The sequence below is a fragment of the Papaver somniferum genome, chromosome 5, assembly GCF_003573695.1.
Source record: "Papaver somniferum cultivar HN1 chromosome 5, ASM357369v1, whole genome shotgun sequence".
NCBI lineage: Eukaryota > Viridiplantae > Streptophyta > Magnoliopsida > Ranunculales > Papaveraceae > Papaver > Papaver somniferum.
The window spans coordinates 36,136,818-36,146,550 of NC_039362.1; positions in this window are offsets into that span (position 1 = coordinate 36,136,818).

Sequence of the window (9,733 nt, forward strand, 5' to 3'; positions counted from 1 at the left end):
AATGCTTCTTAGCTTTTGACAGCGTTCACAAGCAACACAATAATCATGGCAATCCTTGAACAATGATGGCCAATAGAATCCACACTGCAAGATCTTTGCAGCGGTTTTCCTGGCACTGAAATGGCCTCCACATGCTTGGTCATGACAGAAAGATATCACATCTTTCTGTTCAGTGTTGGGGACACATCTCCTAATGATTTGGTCTGGACAGTACTTAAACAAATATGGGTCATCCCAAAGGAAATGTTTGACTTCAGCCAGGAATTTAGAGCGGTCTTGTCTCGACCAACGTGAGGGCATCCTACCTGTAGCGAGGTAGTTAACAATATCAGCAAACCAAGGAAGGTCTGAGATAGACATCAGCTGTTCATCTGGGAATGATTCTCTAATCAGCTCACATCATCAATAGACTCTAAAGTTAATCTAGACAAATGATCAGCAACCACATTCTCACAACCTTTCTTATCACGGATTTCGAGATCGAATTCCTGTAATAAGAGTATCCATCGAATAAGGCGAGCTTTAGCATCCTTCTTGGAAAGAAGATACTTCAAAGCCGCATGGTCTGTGTATATGATGATCTTAGACCCTATCAGATAAGATCTAAACTTGTCTAATGCGAAAACGACGGCAAGCAATTCCTTCTCGGTAGTTGAATAATTGAGTTGGGCATCATTAAGGGTTTTGCTAGCATAGTATATCACATATGGTAGTCTATCAACTCGCTGTCCTAAAACAGCACCAACAGCATAATCAGAGGCATCACACATAAGTTCGAACGGAAGCTTCCAATCGGGTGGTCGGACTATAGGAGCGGTGGTGAGAAGGGTTTTTAATTCCTCCCATGCCTTCACACAAGCAGCATCGAAATTGAAGGCAACATCTTTGGAGAGAAGACTGCACAGAGGTCTGGAGATTTTGCTGAAATCTTTGATGAATCGCCGGTAAAAACCAGCATGACCTAGAAATGATCTGATCTCCTTCACAGAGCAAGGTTGTGGTAGATGTTGAATGAGGTCAACTTTAGCTTTATCCACTTCAATTCCTTTCTCTGAGATGATGTGTCCTAGAACTATTCCTGAATTCACCATAAAATGGCATTTTTCCCAATTTAGAACAAGGTTCTTTTCTTTACATCTGGATATCACGAGGGCAAGATGCTTCAAACATTCGTCAACGAGGAACCAAAAACAGAGAAATCATCCATAAAGATCTCGAGAAAACTATCTATCATGTCAGAAAAAATGCTCATCATGCAACGCTGAAAAGTAGCAGGTGCATTACACAACCCGAAGGGCATACGTCTATAAGCAAACGTCCCAAATGGACACGTGAATGTAGTTTTTTCCTGATCTTCCGGAGCAATGTGAATTTGGTTATAACCGGAAAAGCCATCTAGAAAACAGTAGTGACTGTGTCCAGACACACGTTCTAGCATTTGGTCAATGGGGAGCGGGAAGTGATCCTTCCTGTTACTGTGTTCAACTTCCTGTAGTCGATGCATACTCGCCATCCTGTGATTGTACGAGTAGGGACTAATTCATTCTTGTCGTTCTGAACAACAGTAATGCCTGACTTCTTAGGCACAACTTGAATGGGACTAACCCATTTGCTATCGGGAATTGGGTATATGATACCCGCATCAAGTAGTTTCAGGATCTCTCCTTTGACTACATCTCTCATGTTAGGGTTAAGTCTCCTTTGCATTTCCCTCGATGGTTTGGCATTCTCTTCAAGGTTAATGTGGTGCATGCAAATGGTGGGACTAATTCCTTTGAGATCTGAGATGGTCCATCCTAAGGCCTCTTTGTGTTCCTTAAGTACTTCTAAAAGCTTACTTTCCTGTTCCGTGTCTAAACATGATGAAATAATGACAGGTAAAGTATCAGAAGAACCTAGGAATGCGTACTTCAACGTACTAGGCAATGTTTTCAATTCAAGCTTGGGTGGCTCAACAATGGATGGAAGCTTGGAATCAGAGAATAGGGGTTGTTCCACTTCATATTTCCTTTCGTGACGTCCATTTGAGGTACAGATTCGAGCAGAGATAGGACGTCACTACAGTATGCATCATCATAGAAATCAGGGTTAAAGTTCTCCATACAGCTTGAAAGGGGTCACGGATAGAATGTTAGTCAACGAATCTTGCATTAATCCTTCAATCATATTAACTTCGCACATCATCATCATCAAGATTCACAGGTTGTTGACTAATTAAACACATTCAATTCTACCGTCATGTTACCAAAAGACAGTTTCAACACTCCATTCGACAATTATGATCGCGTTACGTAGCCAAGAAAGGACGTCCTAAATGACAGGAATGTGACATCTGGGTTTTGTACAGGTTGAGTGTCTAAGACAATGAAGTCTACGGGAAAATAGAATTTGTCAACCTTGATCAAAACATCTTCCACCACTCCACGAGGAATCTTGACAGATCGGTCTGCCAGTTGTAGAGTGATAGATGTTGGTTTCAACTCCCCAAGACCTAACTGCTCATAAACAGAATATGGCAGTAGGTTAACACTTGCACCTAGGTCTAATAACGCTTTATTGACCGTGTGTTCTCCTATAGTGCAAGAAATTGTTGGACATCCTGGATCCCTAAACTTGGGTGGAGTTTTGTTCAGAATGATGGAACTCACCTGCTCAGCTAAGAAAGCACGTTTTTGCACATTGAGCTTGCGCTTTTGAGTGCACAAGTCTTTGAGGAATTTGGCATAAGCAGGGATTTGCTTGATTGCTTCAAGAAAAGGAATGTTGATGTTGACTCTCTTGAACAGATCTAACATCTCATTGTAATGGGTACTTTTCTGTTGGATCAACTTTGAGGAAATGGAGCAACAGGAAGATGAGTTGGCAAAGGGACATTCACAGCAGTAGAATTGTCAGATTTTCCAACTTGCTCAGATTCTTTGGTTTTCTGGGGTTGTGGAGACAACGTGGAATTTGTATCAGACTCATTAGGTTCGCCTACGTTGTTCTCGATGACTTTACCACTTCGGAGGGTGGTAATGGCATGGATTTGATCAGGTGAGGTTTCAGTGCAGGATGTTGTGCCTGTTTGAAATATCCTCTTTGGATTTTGTTGGGGTTGGCTCGGAAGTTTACCCTTTTCTCTCTCACATATTTGATCCATCTTTTGATCTAGATTTTTCTGACTTTGCATCAAACTCTGAACATTTCCTCTAAGGTGGACAATCTCTTGTCGGTATTGTGTTGAGGATATGATTGTTGTTGAGAGTTTGATTTGTTGAGGGTTTCTCGGGTGTTGATAACCTTGATTGTTCTGATATCCCTGATTGTTTTGATAGCTCTGATTGGGTTGAGATGGTCCTCCTTGAGTGGGCCCTTTTGACCATGAAAAGTTAGGGTGGTTTCTCCATCCTGGATTGTAGGTCTGTGAATAAGGGTTATGCTCTGGTTTTGAAACATGGCATGTGCCTGTTCAAGCCTAGACTCCTGGATGCAAGCAAATCTGGACAATTTTGGAATTGATGGTTGGGGTCGTTACAAGCAGCACAAGATGAAGCGACATGTTCTCGGAGAGTAGTGGTGGAAGGTTTTGAATTTTTATGTAGTTCTAACTCTTCTAATCTCCTAACTATTGATGCCATGTTTGCTCTACCCTCAAAATCCGCTTCAATCCTAAAAGCCTTTGCTTCAGATGTAGTCTTTCTGGTTTCACGGATGGATTCCCACTGTTGCGTCTTTTCAGCTACTTCAATCAAGAAGTCCCAAGACGCGTCAGCAGTTTTATCTACGAATAGACCATTACACATCGACTCAACCGTTGTTCGGGTGGACACATCTAGACCTTCATACAAAATTTGCACAAGTCTCCATTTTTCAAAACCATGATGGGGACATTGGAGCAATAATTCATTGAATCTCTCCAGTATCTAGCTAAGGTCTCACCTTCTAATTGCACAAAGCTATTCAGACTTTGACGAATTGTCGCAGTCTTGTGGTTCGGGAAAAACTTTTTGAAAAACTCCTTTGTGAGGTCATCCCATGTCATGATGGATTGAGGCTGTAAAGCATAGAGCCAGGCCTTTGCCTTATCTTTCAGGGAAAAAGGAAAAAGCCTTAACTTCAGGGTTTCGTCGGTCATTTGAGTGAAACGCAGAGTTCCACAAATTTCCTCGAATTCTCTCACGTGGTGGTAAGGGTTTTCATTCTCAACACCTCTAAAAATAGGAAGCATCTGTATTGTGCTAGATTTCAGCTCATAATGGCCATTAGCCTCGGGTATCAAAATACAGGACGGTTGACTGGCTCTAGTTGGGTACATATAATCCTTGAGGGTACGTGGTTCTCCCATTGTTTCTGGTTGATCTGGACTGTCTCCCTCAGAACTTAGAATTTCGATAGGTTCGTCTGGGTTAATTCTAACAAGTCTGTTTGTCTGGTCTCTGTAGGTCACAATCATGTCCTAGTAGGTACCTTAACTAACATGTTGGTCAGACAGAGCAATCGGAAACAATTTGACCCAAGGGTTATGAAGATTTGGTTTTTGAATGGGTTTTGGTTTAAAGAAGGGGTTTTGTTTTTGGTTTAAAAATTTGGGTTTTTGAAAATTTTTGAACTAAACCTATCATAAATTATCACAACTCATAAAAGAAAATAAAAACAATAATAATAATTTAAACAAACCCATAAAAGAAAAAAGAAAAATAAAAGAAAAATAAAGAAAAACAAAAAAGAAAATAAAAAATTATTACAATCCCAAATAAAAAAAAGGAAAAAGAAAATAAAAATTATTACAATCCCAAAATAAATAATTAAATAAATTATTACAAGCCCAAATTTGAATTTAAATGAGGCCCAAGCGGGTTAACTCATGGGTTAGGCTTACTTGTTTTTGGAGGGAAGCCCAAAAATAGGCTTTTAGTCCCCTTTTAGTTGCAAGGCCCAGTTGGGCTTTAGGATCGTCCTAGCAGCTCACGTCCAAGCCCAGCAGCAGCAGGTGTAGCAGAGCCCAGCAGCAGCAGCAACGGAGCCCAGCTGAAGTTGCAAGCCCAAGAGCAGAAGTTGCAAGCCCAGCAGAAGTTGAGATTACTGAGCCCAGCTCAGTTGGTTCAAGCCCAGTTCAGAGATTGTTGCACAAGCCCAGCAGAAGAGGTTGGCAGCAGGCCTGGCAGCAGCTTTGCAGCTTCAGTTGGCAGCAAGCTTGGCAGCAGTTGGCAGCAAGCTTGGCAACAGCAACAGCTTGGCAGCAGCAGCTCCTCAGCAGCTTCAGCAACACTTGCAGCAGCAGAGCAACACTTGCAGTTGCAGCAACAGCAGCAGCAGCAGCAAGTTGGCAGCAGCAACAGCTTGGCAGGGCCAACAACAGCAGCAGACTCTGAAAACTTCACAGATATGGCAGCCAGCTCCCCGGCAGCGGCGCCAAAAACTTGGTAGTCCCCGGCAGCGGCGCCAAAAACTTGGTGTGATTCTAAGATGCACACAATATGCTTGCAAGTATACAAGGTCAAAATTTATAATAAAAGGGTGAGTAGGGGTTTGTCCACAGGGAGAGGAGCATATGAGAAGTTTTCCTAGGCTAATAAGAGTGGCAATGCACTATGGCAGTGAGCTAAAGGCAACCAAGGTTTCAGGCATACAAACAAGAACACAAGGTAAAGCAATAGAAACAGGCTAAGAACCACAGCAGGGAAAGATAAGCAAAGAACCAAAAATGCAGGGTAAAGCAATAAAGAAGCAGTTAAGAAAAGCAACAAACAACCAAGGCTTGGCAGCCAAGGGAAAGAGGCAGGATTGTGCACTGACTTCAGTGCACAGTAGCTACAAGGTGCAAGAAAATAAAAAGCAAGAAAAGTAACTGATCAGGAAATAACTGATTAGGAAGCAAACACACAGAACTGATATTATAATTGACTGAAAGAGAAGTGGTGGGTAAGCCAAAGCATATGATCCACCTTGTATCCTAATCAAGTGACATGGTCTAGGTTATGTTCATTCCTAAGCATACAACTAGAAATGAAAGAACACCAACTTGCTCACTAGTCTACCCCTAGCATTGGCTGTCTTTTGACAGTACAGCCAATCACAGGCTCTATGAACATTGACATCTCTCATTTGCACAATCTAAACACAGCAGGGAAGAACTATCCTAGCTCAATTACACTTGACAGTGCACAAGGCTTCACTGAGCCTTGGCCTGAAGTTGATTAGCTCATGCTAACCATGTATTGGCAGCATACATACATCATATGAGATAAGTTAAACATAACTAGCAACATATCAGATAACTCAACACATAAGCAAATTGCAACTGTAACTGACAAGCACTGAAATTTTAAGTTCATAAGAATTTGTCTCCAATTCTCTACTGGCTAGTCCAGAGAGGTAAATAGTGTCCTCTACATACTTCACCCAACACCCCTTTATACCCAATACACATAATTTTTGTTTTCCCCAATTTTTCCCCAAAGTCAGTAGAACTAGGGTTTGGTGAAAAATTGATTTACCTACTGTTGATGAGATACTCGCTCCATCTCGTCGACCCAATCTTCTCCTGCTTCTTCTCGTTCCTCTCGAGCTCCAATTGATGCTTTAATCATCATTTATATCACCAATTTCTCACCTAGGGTTTCAGGCAGAGAGATGAGAAATTGAGGTTGTAAATGATGATTAAAGAGACGTGATGGGTTTAGGTAGAATAGAGTTGGGGAGAAATTAGTGGAGTGATTTGGGGTGAGGTGGTGGTGATGGAGACGGACATGGTGGTGGTACGGGGCATGGCGGTTCTGCAGAGGGGTGATGGTTCTGCAGAGGGGGGTGGTGGAGAAGAAAGGGTTCGATGGTTTGGGAGAGAAGGGTGTTTGGTTAGGTGGATGGGTTCGGTCGCTAGGGTGTGAGCGGCTTCATCCAATCTTGATGATCTGTGACGCTGAGTCACTGGATGCGAAGCTGGTAGATAGATCGGACGGTGATGTGAAGTGAAGCTTGTAGAGACCGTCAGATTTTTTGATACAACAAAATCAACGACTCTAGATGGGGTTAGGTGTTGTAGTGTAAGGCGGAGATATCAAATGTTGATGAACAGCAAGGGAGCGACCGTTGGATTCAACTACCATCTAATCTGAAGGCTTGGAATTTCAGCGCTGTGGTGCTCGGCAGAGACTTCGGATTTTGATGATCTATGAAGGAGCGACCGTCGGATGCTTCTGAGAAATGATCGGATGGCTGAGAACGGAGGCGCTTTTGTGTGTAGAAAATGAGGTTGTGCGCACCATTCTTCGCGGCTTCCTTGCGTAATTTCTCCCGGCTTTTCACTACTTTTCTGCTCTTTTTGCTCCGCGACTCATCCGAACTTTATTTATTACCTAAAAATGCAAAAATTAAGTAAGAAAAATATTTATTCTTGAAAACAATGAAAATACAGAATATGGGATAAAATGTAGAATTAATGCACAAAGGATGAGTTAAAATGCCAACGAAAAGGGATAAATATATACATTATTTGGCACTCATCAGATGGTACCAAAGATAAATATCCAAGGATCAATCAATTTCCAATCAACAACCAAAGGTTGGATTTCACAATTGATCGATACAACGCACAACCTGTGATATTTCAATTATATAACAAAATATAATGCGGAATAGAAATAACACAGACACCAGAAGTTTTGTTAACGAGGAAACCGCAAATGCAGAAAAACCTCGGGACCTAGTCCAGATTGAACACCACACTGTATTAAGCCGCTACAGACACCAACCTACTACAAACCAACTTCGGTCTGGACTGTAGTTGAACCCTAATCAATCTCACACTGATTCAAGGTACAGTTGTGCTCCTTACGTCTCTGATGCCAGTAGGATACTACGCACTTGATTCCCTTAGCTGATCTCACCCACAACTAAGAGTTGTTACGATCCAAAGTCGAAGACTTTAATAAACAAATCTGTATCACGCAGAAAAGTCTACGATAATAGATAAATCTGTCTCCCACAGATAACCTATGAGTTTTTGTTCCGTCTTTTGATAAATCAAGGTGAACATGAACTAATTGATAACCCGGACTTCCATTCCCGAAGAACAACCTAGTATTATCAATCACCTCACAATAATCTAAATCGTATGGTAGCGAAACTAGATATTGCGGAATCACAAACGATGAGACGAAGATGTTTGTGATTTCTTTTAATCTTGCCCTATCGGAGATATAATCTCAAGTCAATTATTCAATTGAACTCGTATGATAGAAAATGGCAAGATCATATCGCTCAACTATAAGAGAAGTAGTTTCGTCTGGCTTCACAATCTCAATGAAGTATTTCAGTCGTTAACCTATAGGGTCTCGAGAAGAACCTAAGGTTAAAGGAGAATTGACTCTAGCAAAACCAACTAGTATCACACATGAGGTGTGAGGATTAGTTTTTCCATTTGCTAGATGTCTCCTTTATATATTTTTCAAATCAGGATTTGCTATCCAAGTTACCTTGGTAACAAAGCATTCAATATTCACCGTTAGATGAAAAACCTGATTCAACCAAGCTAATATCTTTCAACTGTTAGATCGAAACTTAGCTTGTCACACACAAATGAAATGTATTCATTTAGGTTTGAGTAACCGTACCTAAACGTGTACACTTAGTTGGTTCACAAATAGTTAACCAATGGTTAGCCATATGAGCACTTTCATATTAACCGTATTCATCTTCTTCACATAACTAGTTTAAATGACTCATAAGAACTAGTTGAAGAGTTGTTCAATTGCTTAGGTCTTTATTCATAGACACAATTGAAACAAAATTGGTTTGATCCAGTTGAATCAATTCATGAACAATATACCCACGGTTTGCAAAGATTGGATTCCTTATAATTTATTGTTTTAAGTTCATGAACTACCGATTTGAGAAATAACCAGCTTGGGTACGCGTACGGGTATGCGTACCTTAGCTACCGGATTTGAGTTTACAAACTCAAGAAATTTTCGGTTCAAAAACTTCCGTGGGTACGCGTACGGGTATGCGTACCTAAGGTGACTGGTGTTGATACATGAAAAATATTACCCCTTAGCCGGGCTAGTGTGCCCCCAAAAGGGAAGCAAACCCAACATGAAACATGGGGACTAAAGCCCAAGTCCACTAAGAAAGTATCAATAAGATGGAAAGGAAAAGGGAGGAATTAATAGGAAATAAGGAGGTTGTATTAGAAAAAAATGACATTAGTAGTAATTAATGAGGTTTAGGACATGTGGCATGATATCATAAAATGAGCGGTTTTTGAAAAGTCTATATAAAGAGGCATATGGAACAATAGAGGAGATCCCTTTTGATCTCTCCCTCTCTCCTCTTGGGAATTAGGTGTGTTGATGCTAGGACTTGTAGAACCAAAATTCACCCCTCGACATTTGACGACCACACCCGGAAACTCGTGCCTAGCCCAACAAGGCAACAACCCAATTCTCATAAGCGCATTTATTTTTCTCATCATCATCCGCGTCTTTCTTCTATTATACCCCGCGTCTCTTTTTCACTTGGATCCAAATCATTTCCGCGTTTTGCTGCAACCGCTTCCCTACCCCAAACTATATCAGCGCCATTTATCTTCTTCCCTGGCTACACCAAATCGTTAGAGCCGCTTCCTACCCCGATTATACCAAACTCCACCAATACTCCTCGCGCTCATTATAACACTTTGAAGACCTTTCTCCCCAACTCATCTCCGCGAGGTTACCCCCGCGTCCATCGCCACTACCACCATTAACAAAAG